This window comes from Chrysemys picta, chromosome 5 (genome assembly GCF_011386835.1).
Source record: "Chrysemys picta bellii isolate R12L10 chromosome 5, ASM1138683v2, whole genome shotgun sequence".
NCBI lineage: Eukaryota > Metazoa > Chordata > Testudines > Emydidae > Chrysemys > Chrysemys picta.
In genome coordinates, this window is record NC_088795.1 from 139,616,646 (window position 1) to 139,634,709 (window position 18,064).

Sequence of the window (18,064 nt, forward strand, 5' to 3'; positions counted from 1 at the left end):
TGCCTTACTCTTGGGTAGTTCCAAATCCCTGACAAGGTCAGCGGATCAAGGGAAGTGATTATTCCCCTCTATTCGGCACTGGTGAGGCCCTGGAGTATTGTGTCCAGTTTTGGTCCCCCCTCTACGGAAGGGATGTGGACAAATTGAAGAGTCCAGCGGAGGGCAATGAAAATGATTAGGGGGTTGGGGCACATTACTTACAAAGTGAGGCTGAGCGAACTGGGCTTATTTAGTCTGAAGAAGAGAAGAGTGAGGGGAGATTTGATAGCAGCCTTCAACTACCTGAAGGGGGGTTCCAAAGAGGATGGAGCTCAGCTGTTCTCAGTGGAGATGACAGCACAAGAAGCAATGGTCTCAAGTTGCAATGAGGGAGGTCTAGGTTGGATATTAGGAAACACTATTTCACTGGGAGGGTGGTGAAGCACTGGAGTGGGTTACCTAGGGAGGTGGTGGAATCTCCATCCTTAGAGGTTTTTAAGGCCTGGCTTGACAAAGCCCTGGCTGGGATGATTTAGTTGGTGTTGGTCCTGCTTTGAGCAGGGCGTTGGACTAGATGACTTCCTGAAGTCTCTTCCAACCCTGATATTCTATGATTCTGTGATGCTTGTGGGACAGGGGCAGCATTTAGAGGGATTTGCAGAAACTGTTAAGCCCAGCTGCCTTCTGACTGCCAAAGTGGTTTGAAACCTTCGGGTCCTGCTCACGGATGTGCAGCAGCAGTGGCCAGTCAGAAATGTCTTTTCTCAGCTTTCGCTGTCTGGCTAGGAGGCTGACCCCGTCCCTCTCAGCAGCGCTTTTGACTTCAACCAGCTGTGCTTTTGCCACCTTGAGGCTACTTGGCTGCAACAGGGGTTCTACCTGTGTCTAACCCAGATGAACACCCACAGAATAAAGAGGGTTCCATATACAGTAGACTGCCTGCGAGGCCGGGGGTTCCCAAACTGTGGTCCACGGGCCACTTGCGGCCCACGGACCACTCGTCTGTGTTCTACTAAGGGCTGCTGGGTCATGTGGGGCTGGCTGCTCCTCCTTGTTTCTGTGGTGTATGGAAAATGGTGTCAAAATTACAGCTATAACTTTAAATTTTAAGGGGTTCCTGGTCCTCCTTGCAGGCGAAGAGGCTCTGAGGGAAGCGTGTGATCTGTGTCCTCTGCATAAGAACCACTCTGGAGCAAGGTGGGGTGAGTTAGAATCCTAGAACCACAGGGTTAGAAGGTACCTCAAGGGTCATCTAGTCTAACCCCCGCCGAGGTGCAGGATTTGTGTCTAAACTATCCACGAATCATAGAGCTATGGGGCTGGAAGGGACCTTGAGAGGTCATCAAGTCCAGCCCCCTGAACTGAGGCAGGGCCAAGTAAACTTAGACCATCCCTGCCAGGTGTTTGTCCAGCCTGTCCTTTAAAACCTCCAATGATGGGCTTCCACAACTTCCCCTGGAAGCCTGTTCCAGAGCTTAAATACCCTTGTAGCTAGAAAGATTTTCCTAATATCTAACCTAAATCTCCCTTGCTTCAGATTAAGCCCCATTGTGCCTCTCTGCCTAAGCGACTGGTCTGCTATCTCTCTCACTGCATTGGGTTGTTGTGGGTTAGGTTGCTGGATTTTTAGCAGTAAAGCCGTGTTACCTTGCAGTGTTTCAGGAAGAGCAGTTCTGGTTTGTTTCTAACTCCCTGGGTGTATGCTGTGAACATAACAGTTTCCAGCTGCTTCTGCAGGTTTCCAAGCCTTTCATTCCCAAGAAGAGCCTGGAGGCCTGTACAACCAGTTGCAAATGAGGAGGAGGAGCCAGGCAAGCTGCTAGTGTTAGGGGCCACTCCTAATTAACGGGAGAAGGGGAAACAGGAGCTGGATTCATTAGTGGGATTGGGGCTGCCAGCCACCTGCAGGAGAAGTGTGTGCAGAGTGCCAGGGAGAAGGGGACATGGCAGTTGGGCAGTGCTGTTTGTCCAGGGGAGAAGAATCAGTGGTTGGACAGTATGTCTAGAGAAGATGAGAATCATATTGCAAGGAAGCACATGCGATGGGAGAAGAGTAGAAGAGCACTCTGGGTTCTTTGTTGGCTAGCAGTTCAATCCAGAGCAGAATTTAAGGGTCTTGGTCTGTCAGGGCCCTAAATGAGATAGGACTGCACTATCTAAAATAATGCCTCTCAGAGATCCCAGTATTCAAGCTTGAAGGGACCAGCTGTGGAATTTGTGGCCACCAGAGAAAACCACATACCCAAGTCCTACGGCCTTCAGGCTGCAACCTTCTCATCTCTATAGGCAGTTGGTCAGGCTGCTGGATGGGCCATACAAAGCAGTCCTGGAGTGAGCTGCCCAGAACAACTCTGGAGCAAGGTGGGGTGAGTTAGAATCCTAGAACATATATATGATTTAAAGTCAGAACTGTGAGGAAATCGGAATTCCCATCTGGTGGGAAATTTTGCAATTTCAAAATTTGTTTTAGTTGCTGTTTAGCTGTACCCTAAGTGCTGTCGCAGAGGATACAGAAGAAGCTGGTGTTGCTGCTGTTATCTTTGGTATTGGTTGTGGGTCGTCGGGGATAAGCAAGAGGTAGACACTTTCTCCAAAGAGGAAGAATGCAGCACATGGGACAGGGAAAGTGCCGTATCAATAAGTCTGATCTGTTAGTCCAGTATGATCTCTTGCTTAGAAAGGCTGAAGAAAATCAGGCGTGAGCCCCTCTGGGGACGGATTGACAGAGGTCCAGGACCAGGGCAGTTCTGAAGTAAGTGGCAAAAAGAAAGCATCAGGACATTGGAAAGGGTCCCGTGGCCTGATTCTGCCCCTGCTTGTCACACTAGACATGATGCCTTCGGGAGCGGTGCAGGAATTGGCTACCCTGGCTCTGTGCCAGCTTTGGACCCCTGATGGAGAGACCCGGCTGCATTCCAACCCCATTGCAGAAAAGGGGATCCCAGCTCAGGATCGGTGCTATGACTCCCGAGGCAGAGCTGTGCCAGGATGGGGAGGAGATGTGAGGAAAGTGGTGGTGGATGAGGGGGGGTAAGACTGGGTGTGTTTTGACTGGATAAAGTCACATCAGTTCAGACTGGTGAAAGGGGGAATCTGGCCCGACGAAGCTGCATTGCTTTTGAAGAAGCAGATAAAGGGCCCGCTTCTCCCCAGCCCTGCAGCAGGCGTCGTCATTTACACTGGTGCAAAGTTGGGCGCAAAGCACTGCCAGTGGCGTGACTGAGTCGAACAAGAAGCCAGTCTCGTTGTCAGCTCCTTGCACGTTTGCCTCTTTGCATTAATCCTCACGGATCTACCCCGTGCATGGTCCACCTCTGTGAGCCCAATCCCCAGGGCCCTCTGCTGCCCATATTGAGAAGTCCCTCTTAACTGTGCTCCCCCCTCATGGATTGAATTGACTGGAATAAAAATTCTCTGCTAGCTGTTCCCCTTTCCTGGGGGCTTTGTCTATCGTTAGGCCTTGTCTATATTACGAGTTGCACTGGGTTAACTAAAGGTGAGCCAAGCCAGTGCAAACCTCACACATTACGGGTGCTGCCACAAACAGTAACCCAAATCATGAATAGTCTGCTGATGTTTTACACTGACTTGACTGGAACACACGGTGCGAGGCAGTGGAGAGTCAGTTCCCAAGTACCTGTTGGATTGGAAAGGGGTCCTGGAAGTGCTACAAGATTCAGATTTGAGGTCTGGAGAACCTGCCTCTCATGAGAGACTTAACAAATTCAATCTATTTAGCTTATCCAAGAGAAGGTTAAGAGAAGACTTGATCACGGTCTGTAGGTATGTAGTGAGGCGGAGTGGCCTCCCTCCAAGCCTGAGACGGAGGGACCACTACGCTCTCCCTGTGGGGATGGAGCCAAGCCAGCCCTGCCCTCTACGCTGGAAACTGCGGGGAGGGACAGGAAGTATAAGAGGCCCTTCAGCTCAGCTGGCCCAGAGCCAGCGAAGGAGGCAGATGTCGCTAGCTCACTGCAGAACTCCAGACCAGAGCCTGAGCTGTGCGACGCCCTGCCCCTGGAGGAGGCCGAGAGTGGAGGACAGCTGCAGGGACTGCCATCCACCACTACCCCAAGGAGACAGAGGACCTGTAGGCTACAGAGCCACACCAATGGACTGGGGTAGGAAGTAGCCCAGGGGAATCCGACATAAGTCAGGTGGTGCTGTCACCATATGAGTTGGTGTGTTTCAGCAGGATCACCACTGACCCAGTGGCGGGGTTCCCTGCCACTGTTAGGGCCCTGGCCTGGGACCCGGTGGAGTAGGTTGGGCCTGGGTCCCCCTATCCCACTGCTGCCAACCCCAACCCTGGGGTGGCAGCCTGCTCACCCTTGGCCAGAAGGTCTGTGTCTTGTTTGTGGCTTGCCCCAGACAGAAGGTTGTAAGCCCCTAGACTGTGTTTGCTGTCTGCCTTAGCTTAGGCTAAAGTGTGCTTATTGCTCTGCCGCACTCAAGGAGTCAGAGCCCAGACGGTGATCAGAGTGGCCTCCCGCTGAGCCAGAGATGGAGGGACCATTATAAGGTACCTACAGGGGGAGAAGATTTTTGATGGTAGTGGGCTCTTTAATTTAGCAGACAAAGACATAAGGGGGGACATTGGCTGGAAGCTAAAGCCAGATAATTCTAGGCTAGAAATAAAGTGCAATTTTTTAACAGTGTGGGTAATTAACCATCGGAACAACTTACATGGGGAGATAGCGGGTTCTCATCACTTGAAGTCTTTAAATCATTCTAGTTCAGAAGTTATGGGCTTGATGTGAGAAGCACTGTGTGAAATTCTCGGGTGTGTGCTATGCAGGAAGTCAGACGAGGTAATCATCATGGTTTACCTTCTGGCCTTAAAATCTGCAAATTAAGGAAGGAGAGAAATAGGCTGATGTTCAGATTTGGGTGAAATTCACCTCTGGAAAGAGTGGAAGCTCCATTGCTTGAATAATTTCACATTGAACTGGACAGAGAACTGGAGGATGTACTGTAGGGAACAATCCCGGGCTGGCCTGTGGGGCGTGGAAGTGGACTGCGTGACATAGTAGGTGATTTCTTTGCTAATTTCCATACTATAAGTGGGTGGATTGGCATCACCATTGATACAGTCTTTCAGGTGTAGCAAAAATACTAACAGCACTTACATAGCTATGCAGAATTGCAGATATGTGCAAGGGAAAGTTATGTGGCCTGCGATGTGCATGGGATCAGACTGGAAGATCACGATGGTCCCTTTTGGCCTTAACGTCTATGAGTCTGAGATGTAGTTATAAACAGGTGCTTTGTCTTGCATTCGTCATCAGCTGGAAGTTTGTTTTGGTGGAGTCACCTGGAGGGAAGGAAGGAGGGAGATGGGGGGGATGACAGAATATGCCAACCATTGACCACAAACCCTTTACCATGTCTTGAGTCACCTTCATCCGTCTCAGTCTTTGAGGAGTAAAATGGAGAGAGCAGGTATATCACCAGGGGATGTTTCGAAGTTTCATGGGTGAAGTCCTTTTATCCCAACGCTGCCAGAAGCACTGAGGATGTGCTGTGAGTACGTACCTGCCAAAGGGGAGAAGAAAAAGCATGATATACTGTCAGGACATTATAAGCTCTGTACGAAGCAGAAAAATGTGTCTGCCTGGATACTCCTACCCTATTCAAGGATGATAAGGAAACACCTGAGGTTACCCATTTATTTGATCAGGCTCCGAGATGACTAGAGGGAACCTAACAGTTTTTTGCTTCTAGTTTTCATTGTGTCAATCTGTGTTTTACTTTTCTTCCAGTCTCTGTTAATAGTATGGAGGTTGAAGAGATCTAGTGCATAAACTTTCAAGACCAGATGGGCATGGCCGGCTCCAGGCACCAGCTTACCAAGCAGATGCTTGGGGCGGCCACTTCGGAGAGGGGCGGCACGTCCAGCTGTTCGGTGGCAATTCGGCGCCGCAGATCGCGATTGCGGCTTTTTTGTTTGTTTGTTTTTGTTTGGCTCCAAAACCCTGGAGCTGGCCCTGCAGACGGGACCCTTAGGATTGTCTGATCTCCTGCATAGCACAAGCCAGGGAACTCACCCAGGAAAGGTGATCTGTGTAATTATTTAATTCAGATTTATAATGATGCTGAAAGAGGCACCTCTCCGTATTCTCGAGGTACCCTTGACATAACTTAAAAATAGATCCTAAATGCAACAATTGATGATAACCCACCACAAATCCCTCTCATCCCCCAGAACAACCCCCACCCCCTTACAACTGCTGTTCCTTCCCATACCCCCATTTTCAGATGCCCTGAAGGTCCTCAGAGATGGGCTATTTGGGACTAAGATGGGGAATAAACCCCAAAGCCATGGGGTCCTTCCAGAGAAACCCCTGCCAGTGTCTATCCCTTCTCCTGTCAGTGCTGGATTGTTCTCTGCAGACTATTCCAATCCAGTTTGAAAAGTCCTGACTAACGAGGCTTCCCCGGGGGAGAGCTTTCCACCGCCCGCTATGGTAGATCTCACTGTTCGGAATGTTTCCCCTGATATTCAGCCTACATTTTCCATTTCTTAATTTCGGCTTGTGATTCCTGGATATTCCCCCATTGGGCTAACCTAAACAATTCCTCTCCCTCCTGGGTATTTACACCCCTCAAGTAACCACAGACAGTTGTCCTAGCCCCCTTTGTTGTCATCTAGCCAAGCTATACATATTTAGCTCCTTTGTTTTTTCCCTCATAAGTCAATACTTCCAGCCACTTAATCACCCCCGCTGTCCCGCTTTGACTCGTCTCCAGCTTGACAACATCCTAATGCTATTGAGGTGCCCAGAAGCAAACACAGTCCCCAACGTTCCCAGAGGAAGAGAAGGAGCAGAAGCAAAAGGAGGAGGGTGACCTAGCCGCCAGCACTTTGTTTATGAGAAAATCCCTGCAGCCATCTATGTCTCCAGTGGGGTGGAAATATGGTCTCAGTGCTACCCCTGAGAGATGGATAGAACAATGCTGCCAACACACGTTCTTCCCTTTCAAATATTCCATTGGATCCAGGCTCTGGGAACAGCTCAGAAGTGAGGTCCTTCTACCACTAAGACTGTATTACAATCAGTAATATTATTAACATCTATCATGGAAGGATTCCGTCAAGATAGCCCATTGTGCTAGGCACAATACAAACACAAAGCCTGAAGAGCTTACAATGAAATTTCAGGGGTTCTCCACACTACAACCCTGTGTTAACAGGAAAAAGTTTCAGGATTCCTTTTGCAGAAGTCCAGGAACCCTCTCACATCCAGCCATAAAGTGGAGTTGTTCTCTCCACTAGGGTTTTCCTTGACCAGTTAACAGGAGGAGTAGTTGTTATTTGCATTACAAAAGTGCTCCAGTCATGGACCAGGCCCCCATTGTGTTAGGCGCTGTACAAGCACAAAACAAAAAGACAGTCCCTCCCCCAAGAAGCTTACAGTCTGAGTATGAGGGCTTGTCTACATCCGTGGTTCTCAACCAGTGTACCCATACCCCTAGGAGTTACGCAGAGGTCTTCCAAGGGGTACATCAACTCATCTAGATATTTGCCTAGTTTTACAACAGGCTACAGAAAAAGCACTAGTGAAGTCAGTCCAAACTACAATTTCATACAGACAATGACTTGTTTATACTGCTCTATAGACTATACACCAAAATGTAAGTACAATATTTATATTCCAATTGATTTATTTTATAATTACACCTCTACCTCGATATAACGCTGTCCTCGGGAGCCAAAAAATCTTACCGCGTATAGGTGAAACCGCATTATATCGAACTTGCTTTGATCCACCGAAGTGCGCAGCTCCGCCCCCCGGAGCACTGCTTTACCGCGTTATATCCAAATTTGTGTTATATCGGGTCACGTTATATCGAGGTAGAGGTGTCTATGGTAAAAATGAGAAAGTCAGCAATTTTTCAGTACGAGTGCGGCTGGGACACTTTTGTATTGTTATGTCTGATTTTGTAAGCAAGTCGTTTTTAAGTGAGGTGAAAGTTGGGGGTACGCAAGACAAATCAGACTGAAAGGGGTACAGTCATCTGGAAAGGTTGAGAGCCACTGGTTTACATGGTGTGTTAGTCCACACCAGTGGGGGTGTAAATTTGAGTCCACACCAGTGTGTCGGGCCTGTGTGAGTGCTGCTGACGCCCACTCAGAGTTCCCTAGTGCTGGTTAATGTAGTACTGTTTGAAACGGGACTACATTAATGCACCAGTTAGCCTGTGAACACGCTGGTGCGGACTTGAACTTACACCCCTCTGGTGTGGACTAATGCACTGTGTAGACAAGCCCTTAGACAAGACAACAGGTGGATACAAACAGCAGAGTACGAGGAAACAATGTGATGATACCGGTGAGAGGCAGGGGTCTCTGCACACCGGCAGCCTAACCACGGTCACGTTTTTTTTTGTCGGTATTCTGGCAATGGAGCGTTTTGAGGAGGGATTTGAAGATGGATAATAGGGTCGTTTTGTGGATGGTCACGGGGAGCGCCTCTCAAGCATGAGGGGCAGCAGGGGAGAAAGCACAAGACAGTGCCATTTGAAAATTCAACAAGGGGGCAATTGAGGCTGGTATCACAGGCCAGTTGGAAGCCGGAGTTGACATCTTGATATGAGATGGGAGATAGGGTGCAGAATGACTGTGAAGGGCCTTGAAGGGAAGACAAACAGCCTATGTTTGAGGTGATAGAGACAGGGGAGGATGCAAACTACAATTTGTTAAAGCTACAACGTGTCTCGTCTTCGTTGGGATTTGGATACGCGCTCGCAAACGCATGTCCAAACACAGCTTTTCTCAAGTCGAGGTGAGGCCAAGCTGACAAACGGCAGTGGGCAGGGAGGCGGAAGGCAGCAAGAAGACGACCACGCAGTGACATAGGATGACAACTTATTTAATTCAATGGGGCCAAATCATTGGAAACCGTGTGGGGGGCCAACTCATCCACTGGTGTAAATTGGCACAGCTCTATTCAACTCAGTGGAGCGATGGACAATTGAGAATCTGGCCCCTTTGTTTTTATTGTCATTTTAAAAACTCCCTGTCAAACCAGGACTCTCCCCATGCTTCCTCCACCTTCGCTCCCCATCTCGGTGGGTGGGGGAAGAAGTAACCATGAGCTGTGGTTTGGTTAGAGCTCATAAAATAAGCTGGATTGGGCTGGATCAGTGCTCAAATGGGAGACGACCGGGTGGTGCATGACATGGTGGCTGACTCTTCTCTTGGAGTGAGTGCATCACCAGTACAACAGGAGGGGGCGCTGTGCTGCTGGAGCCACTATCTTTTGAGTGAGACATAAAAACACCAAGGTCTGGACCACTTATGCTCATTCAAAATCCCCGGCAGTGTTTGCACGAGTATCACTGTTTATTATGGGTAGGGGAGTAGTGCCTAGCGGACCCCACCGAGATCAGGCTCCCACGGCGGGAGGTGCTGAAGGTACATGTAGCGAGACCCCGTCCCTGCTGCGAAGACCTTCCAATCTAAATAGATAAGAGAGGCAAGCCCCCATTTTACACCCGGGGGGCTGCAGCACAGAGAGGTCTGGGGCTAGATTTTAAAATGGCCTCCGCTCCCACAGTCGGGGCCAGATTTACGCGAGAGCTCAGCACTCACTTCAGGGAGCAAAAGTTTCAGAAGAGCTCAGCACCCCGCCAGCTGGGCGGGTTCTGCCCAAGGAAGTCAGTGGTCGAGCGAGGCTCTGAACTCCGCCTACCTGAGAGCCAGGCCCAGCCCATAACCACAAGACCATCCTTCCATGGCATGCTATCCTGGTACTGGCAGGGACAGATTCTGGGGTATAGTGACAGGGCCCAGCGGAAAGCACATTTTCCTGGAGGAATCATTCCTTACTACCCTCTTGCAAGCATCCTGCTGTAATGGTCCAAAATCACCATGACACTATTGAAAACTATAGTGTCTTGGACCAACCATCCCTGTAGAACACAGCCATACATCACATGGGCCGATTGCTCGTCTAGCTTAAAAAAAGACAGGCCACTTGTCCATTCATCTGGGTCTCTTTCCAAACAGCTGTCCAAGCAAGTGGTTAAAAATGTTTCCTTTTCAGTTCCAAAAGGACTGAATTCCACAATGTGCTCCTCATACTCCAGGTATATCTCATTCTCCACGGATGTAGCCACCACCACTACTAAGATCTCAGGATGCCTTCGAGAGATCAGCTCCTGGATGAAGAGTAGCTGGCTTGGACTCAGCCCAGGTAAGATTGAAGCGATGCTGGTTGGAAGGGGGAAACGCCTTGATGAACTACCCAGGACTCTGCCCCTTTTGTCCACAGAAGGGGCACAGCCCCCATTAATTAAAGTAGTGCGAAGCATCCGAGTCCTGTCCGACTCCTCACTAAGCTTGGATGACCAGGTAGCGTTGGTATGTAACAAACAAGGCCAGCTCCAGCATTTCTGCCGCCCCAAGCAAAAAAAAAAAAAAGAAAAAAAGCCGCGATCGGCGGCGGCAGTTCAGTGGCAGGTCGTTCGCTCCTAGAGGGAGTGAGGGACCTTCCGCCACCGAATTGCCGCAGGTGCCGCCCCTCTCCCTTGGCCGCCCCAAGCACCTGCTTGTTAAGCTGGTGCCTGGAGCCGGCCCTGGTAACAAATGCCTTCTTTCACCTTTAGCTGGCTAGGGAGTTCCGCCCCTTCCTCCTGGACGAGGACCTGGCCACAATGGTTCCAGCATTTGTCGCCTCCAGGCTGGATCGCTGGAACTCACCGCATCTGAAGCTGAACATAAAGATCAGGGCCATACTTAGGCTATATGCAGCCCTATGCAGTGTTATTAAAATAGTGCCTCTACGCTGATGCATTCTGCTCTGTGAATACTGGTGCCCCTATGCTGGCACAACTGGTGCCCCTACGCTGGCGCATTTAGCTCTGTGAATACGGCCTCTGACTTTCTAGTAAGGAGACTGCAGCATGTGCTGGGTGTGCAGGAGCCGACCTGCTCTTACCTGCTGTCCTGGTCATAGGCGCAGACTCTGTTTGCTTACTAACTCCTCTCCCTCCCTCCCAGCGCTTCTGGAGTGCCCCGAACAGCTGATTCGCAGCGTTCAAGCTCTGGGAGGGAGGGGGAGGAGCAGGGACGGGGCGGGGGTGGAGCTGGGGCAGGAAGAGGCCCATTGAGGGAAGGGGTGGAGTGGGGGCGGGGCCAGGGTCGAGCACCTCCTGGCAAGATGAGAAGTCGGTGCCTATAGTCCCAGTGGTGTCCCAAATTTTCGGGTGCCCTACACAGCTGCATATGCAGCCTATGTGGGGGAAGGGGTAGCTCAGTGGTTTGAGCATTGGCCTGTTAAACCCAGGGTTGTGAGTTCAATCCTTGAGGGGCCACTTAGGGATCTGGGGCAAAAAATCAGTACTTGGTCCTGCTAGTGAAGGCAGGGGGCTGGACTCCATGACCCTTCAGGGTCCCTTCCAGTTCTAGGAGATAGGTATATCTCCATATATTATTTATTATATGCCTTCCCCGAGGAAGATAATGCACTAGGTTTAGCTGGTACAAATTGTGGTCGGGTATTTCCTCGACGGTCTAAGCTGCTGAGAGCACATTAGGCTCAAATACCTCCACTGGCTCCCGGTCAGCTTCCGATGCCAGGTTAAGGCCTTGTTTGCCATCGTCAAAGCAATCAATGGATCAAGCCCCAGCTACATTAAGGCTGAGTTTCAGTCTATGGTGTACTGTGATGGCTGTGCTCCTTAGATTGCCAAGCCCGGGGTAGAGCGAGTGAGATTTGGGAGCAAAATATTGTCTTTCGAGAGGACCCAGCTCCGGAATCAACCTCTAGAGGAGATTGGGGGAACCAGAGCCTGGCCCTCTTTGGGGAATGCTGCAAACTCTCCCCTTTGGTAGAACTTTTCCACCATGACAAGAAAGGCGGTCACAACATCGAGATCCCCTCTTCTGCCTGTCCTCTTCATCCCCCCCAAATGCAACCCCTACCTACCAAATCAACCACAAGCACAGCTTGTACCCTCTTAAAAGGGGGACGAGCCTGAGATTCCATGAAGCCCACTGGAGAATTTGCTGTTGCCAATGTATCTTATGTGGACAAGACAATGGTGGTGGTAAGTCCCGTAGTACTGAAGCACAAGGAGACTAGTTCTCTGGACTTCAATGAGATCGCGCACCTGCGTAAAGTCATGCCAAAATACTTTGCTGGATTGGGGCCTTGATGACAGTCATTGCCCAGCACGACCAATCCGTGTGAGACATTCGCTGGGTCACTACAAGGAGGAAGCCAGTAAAGCTGGTTGTGTAATGAGCCTGCTGTGGAGGCAAATGGCTCTGATTTGGACAAATCTGCTGGCACCCAACTGTAATAACCTCAAATGCCTCTCGGTTTGGACTAATGATCTAATCTGAAAACCATCCTGCTGAGGGCTCATCGGGCCGCGTGTGGGACGGGCGTCCGTTCATGCTACTCAAACATTTCAGGGGCTACAGGAATTCTTTATTTTCTTCTGGAGCCTTTAGTTTGTAACCATTTTTTTTTTTTTAAAAAGCTGTGGCTGTGCATTTAGCATTGTGAAAGATACCCAGCCAACAGTCCTGCCCTTCTCGGTAGCCACAGAACAGGGTAGAGCATGGTCAGTGGCCCTGCCAGCGTCTCACACGCTTTGCCTCCCCAATGTGCAGCTCTCTCGCCGTGTAATTATTGTTATTATTATTGACTGTTTGTATTATGGTAGGGCCCCAGTTGAGCACGGGGCCCCATGCACTGGCTCCAGTACAAACACACGGTAAGAGACAGTCCCTGCCCCAAGAACTTACAATCTAAATAGACTGGACAGACACAGGGAAGGAGGGGACTCAGAGGGGAAGTGACTCATCTGAGGTCCTACAGCAGATTGGCGTGGCAAGGGAGAACAGCTCCCCCCGCATACGTATATGGGTGGGGAGTGGGCAGAACCTTGAGCCCCCCTGCCCCCTCCCAATGGGCCAGTCAGGGGCGGAGAGGGAAGAAATCTGCACTCCCTCCCCGCTCTCACCTCCCACCTGGAAACCAGGGACGAGCTTTCAACTCTCTCTGTCCCTCCTCAGGGCCTGCCCGTACTCAGAGGTGGTAGTCGCTTCAGGATCTAGACCTCAGTTCTTAAGTGATATTTAAGTGACACATTGGTCTTGTGCTGGCCACCTGCACAGCAATGAGTTTTCCCCCCGCAAGAGTGTATAGTAAGTATCCAGGGCCGGATTTAGGGTCAGGCAAGCCAGGTGACTTCCTGGGTGCTGTGCGTGTGGGGGCGCCGGGCTCGGGGGGCTGTTTTTGTTGTTAACACCAAAAGCGAAAATAGAATGAAGTAAAATGTTGCAGGTATTCCATAGGTGGATTCATTTTTCACTGACCACCTAGAATGTTCTGGATCTCTGTAGAATCTCGTGGAACCTTAGAATCATAGAATATCAGGGTTGGAAGGGACCTCAAGAGATCTAGTCCAACCCCCTGCTCAAAGCAGGACCAATTCTCAACTAAATCATCCCAGCCAGGGCTTTGTCAAGCCAGGCCTTAAAAACCTCCAAGGAAGGAGACTCCACCACCTCCCTAGGTAATGCATTCCAGTGTTTCACCACCCTCATAGTGAAATAGTTTTTCCTAATATCCAACCTGGACCTCCCCCACTGCAACTAGAGACCATTGCTCCTTGTTCTGTCATCTGCCACCACTGAGAACAGCCGAGCTCCATCCTCTTTGGAACCCCCCTTCAGGTAGTTGAAGGCTGCTATCAAATCCCCCCACATTCTTCTCTTCTGGAGACTAAACAATCCCAGTTCCCTCAGCCTCTCCTCATAAGTCATGTGCTCCAGCCCCCTAATCATTTTTGTTGCCCTCCGCTGGACTCTTTCCAATTTTTCCACAACATTCTTCCAGACTTTCTGAGAACGACATTTTCCTCGACTCTCCTAGCATGTTGTCAGCCAGGCCCTCGCGGGCATAGAAGGGGCGGGGCATCGCCAGTCAGTCTGTGATATATAAGAAAGAAGTGAAGAGAAGGGGGAACCCAGCTGTGATAGTGTGAACCTTGTTTAATTGTGTAATTGTGGAAGTGCACTTGTGCGTCAAAGTCGTGAAATGGGCTAGAAATGCAATAAAAACAAGGTATTCAAAAGTTTAACAAACGGGGGAGAAGGGGCCCAAGATGCTCCTTGGCTGGGGCATCATTTGATCTAGGGCCGGCCCTGTTAGTAACCTTCCACAGCAATGGTACAAAACACGGCCTAGGACCGTTATTCTTGTTTATCGGCAGTAGTGCCCGCCACATGCCAGGCACTTGCCACACACTAAAGCAAGTTCCAAGCACTAACGAACTCCAGTTACTTGCAGTCTCTCACCACAGCGAGAGTTCAGCATGTAGGACAATTGCTGCAATGGTTTTTCTTATAAGGGTCGTCTGTAGGGGCGCCTTTGCACTTCCCTCATCACAGGGACTGGAGGCGATATCTGGCTCACTGTGTCCGTTCCCCTGCTATCGCAAGAAACCCTGTGATATAATCCGTCTTCAAACGAGCTAGGGTGTTTGCGGCCACTACTCCCCACTCTCTATACACCCTGCGCCATCTTATCTAGACAACAACAAACGCCATCGACAACAACTCCTTCAATTGAAAACTCTTTGGGGGCAGGGACTGTCTTTTTTGTTGAGTTTGTACAGCGCCTGGCACAATGGGGCCTTGGACCCCGGCTGGCATTCCTAGACAAAAATCCCTGATAAATAATAAATATCAAACAGTAATAATAACCACCCTCCCCAAACACACAAGTGATGACTCTTGAGTTTTCTTTCTTTCTTTTAACACGGATTTAATTTTTTTCCCTGTGTGCTAAACGGCAATTGTAAAAATAGAGTTTAGAGCGAGAAGCATGGGAAAGTCCAAACTCCTCTCTTCATTCCCATTAACGGGCCAGCCGTTCCCACAAATCGGAGATTTTCCTCCTCTTTGCACTGGACAGGAATCATTCGATTCAGGGCGGCCGTGAAGGAGCTGGGGTGTGTGGTGTGTGGGGGTGAATGGAAAAAAATACACCACACTAGTAGCCACAAAATTCTTCTCTGCTCCAGCTTCTCCTTTGAACTGGTTATGCTGGCCCCCCCTTTAATAAGGAACAAATTTCCAGCACTCTATGGGAAAGTTTTAATGCAACATATTTCTAACGGGTCATTGTCAGTTCACAGAAGATTTTTTTTCCTTTCCCCTTTCTGCGAGAATGGAAGCAGGGCGGGCGACACAAGAATAACTGGGAGGGGGTGACTGTTTCTGGCACCGATGGTGTGGAAATGGCATATTACGAAGTCAGGGGTTCTGAAGGCTGGCAACAGATATCCTGCAAGCTGGGGGAAACGCTCAGCTCTGCCAACGGCACTTGTTCCTGACCGGTAACAGCCACCCTTCTGTCCATAGAGCTGGGGCATGACTTTGCCACTCTGGCATGCAAACTGTGTAGGAGGAGCTTGTGCCACTGCTGTGTGCGTATCAGGGACCGCAGGTCTCAAACTCTGGTCCAGAGGGCTCTTAGGTACCAGTAAGTTCTAGTTGACATTAACAGAGGACGCCAGTCCTGGGATCTGATTGGCAGAACTCTGCGGGGGTCCCAATTGGTTCCCTGCTTCCAATTAAAACAAGCAGAGGAACAGGAAGTTTATCAGTGCAACTGTGTTTCCCCTGCACTACCTGCTCCTACTGCCTGACTCTGGTCTCCTGGTAACCTGACCCCTGCCCGCCTCCTGACACGTGACTTTTGGTCTGCCCTGTCTTGGACTCTGATCTCCTGGTATCCGACCTGGCCTGCCTCCTGGCTCCCAGCTTATGCTCTGACCACTAGGTCAGACTGCCCATGGACCGGTTGTGAGCATGTGACTAGACCAAGAGCCTTGGGGCCTGATCTCCCTCTCACTTGGACTGGAGTAACTCCACAAAGATCTGTGAAGTTCTACTGGGTTAAGATTCACGTAGGCGAGAGCAGAATCGAGCCTCTAGACTTCAGGATTGCTCAGCACTAAATTCCCTCCCCCAAAATATTTCTCTTCAAAGATTTGCAAGGGACCGTCGGGATCACGAGAGCAAGGGCTTGAGAACACTGAGGATAGGTCTACACTGCAGTTAGAGGTGTGACAGCAACACCGGTTGGCATACCTGCACTAGCTCTAGGTAGCATGTCTAAAAATGTCTGTGAAGACGCGGCCGCCTGGACCTTAGCATGGACTAGCAATGAGAGTAGGTAGCCAGGGTTCTGTACTGCCTGTGGTACTGTGTCTTCTCTGCTTTTCCAGCCATGCTAGCTAGATTATGCCAGGCCATGCTGCAATCACAGCTCCAATTCCAATGTATACAGACCTTCAGACTCAGGAAGAGTGCTCATGAACCTGTGTCCAGATCTTCAAAAGCCCAGATAGTCCAACCCTAAGCCTCCTTCTCCCCATCTCTACCAGTGCACCCTTATTCTCACCTACCGCACTCCATCCTGGATCCTCACCGACTGATAATGATGCATCACATCCCAACCTGCTGCAAGCCCTGCTAGCCCAGTCTTGTCCCCCTCCCAGATTTGCAACACCCTGTGTTATTCCAGTCTTGGGCGTCCATGGAAAGGAAAGCTACCATGTGAAGACTAAGATGAAGCCCAGCACACCTTGTATTCATTTGTGTCCCAAGCCAGGTGTGAGTGCTTAACCCCCTGTGATACCTGTCCTTGTTTGTTTGATTTTTTGTTTCCCTTCCCTGTAGTAGTTCTGGCCAGTAGCTGTGTTTCCACAGCTAATTAGCTGCTTTGCTGTCAGCCTGGGCTCCGACCAATATCAATATGGACTTTTTGCACTGGATTTTTCTTGAATGACAGTCGGAAGCTCCACGGAAGAGGGGGAAGGGGGGAAACACCATCTGATGGAATGAGGCCCTTGAAAGGCAATATTAGGGGAAGGTAATTGGCTTCATATGTCCTGTAGGCCACTTCTCGATCTCAAAGCGAGGTCAAGGGTGCTTGAGGCAGAGACAAGAGGCTGTTGTTGCTAACATTCATTTCCCAGTGGGATGTCAACAGCCTGTTGCACAGCCAGGACTGATAAGTCTTGAAAACCGAGAGGGGTGACTCATCGGCTTTGCTTTAGGATCCATTTTTTAATGAGCAGCATTGTGCAGTGGTTTGAATGATCGGCATGAATCTGCCCTGCTTCCCAAGGGTAGCACACATCAACGGTGGGGAAGACAGGGAGAGACCAAGTCCATTTAAATTATAGATGGCCCTTCTTTTCTGGCTGTTTCTGGGGTGATGTTCATCCCGCGCTCTTGGCTGCTCTTCAGAATTTCCATTTATCCTGTCGGGTGGGCCCAGAGGTGCCAAATTATCTATGCTTCTCGTCCCTGGGGGCTCGACATGTTCTTAGTCGTCTCCCCGTTTAATCCTCAGGGTAGCTTTGGCCTCCCCTGCTGAGACGACTAGCAATGGAGCTAGCTAGCAGAGTTGGTCGGGAATTTGTCAACAGAATAGCCAATATCCTGGAGGTTGGTGTACTCAGCAGGGATGGAGGAGACCCACGTTCAAGTCTCTCGTCTGCATCAGGCAGCGGAGGGACCTGAAGCGTTTCTTCCATGTCTCCCGCCCCTCCCTCCATCCCCCCCCCCCACGGGCTATTATGGATGTATGCTCACTCGCTCTCAGAAATAGTGAAACGTCTGAGGTTCATCCCAACGCAGGATGGGACATTTTTCATGGGACTGGCAAACCGTCTCCTGCCCAGCTCATGAGTTAGGGCCCAAATGCTTAGGGGCTGATTATCAAATGCTTAGCACCCAACATGTTCTCAATCTGCTGAGCTCTTTTAGAGTTTGAGGTTGCTGCCCCTGACTGTGGAATCTGTGTGAGTTTGGGAAATCGGGCCAGTTATTTTCATGCCTAAATACAAGCCAAACTTGTTTGAAAATCTGGCTCTTGGTGCCCGTTGTGTGTGATGTGGAAAACTAATAAACGCTTTTTCACAGGCAGTCCTCAGAGGGTCCTGGGGTTTGGTCACTGCTGTACCTAGGGTCAGATTCAGCTACCCGTGAGCTAGTGGTGAAAGCCTTTGTATTCCACTACTGGGATTTTACCGGCATTTTGGCAACTTC

At 50.1% G+C, this 18,064-nt stretch overlaps 1 long non-coding RNA gene across 1 annotated transcript in view; it reads left to right on the forward strand.

Moving 5' to 3' along the window:
• LOC135984150 (uncharacterized) overlaps positions 1–10,910 on the forward strand; it is a 28,263-nt gene extending 17,353 nt beyond the window's left edge. The window contains exons 2-3 of the long non-coding RNA XR_010602058.1: positions 10,072–10,178; positions 10,591–10,910. This is a non-coding gene — a long non-coding RNA (uncharacterized LOC135984150). The remainder of the gene's footprint in view (positions 1–10,071; positions 10,179–10,590) is intronic.
• The last annotated feature ends 7,154 nt before the right edge of the window (positions 10,911–18,064 follow it).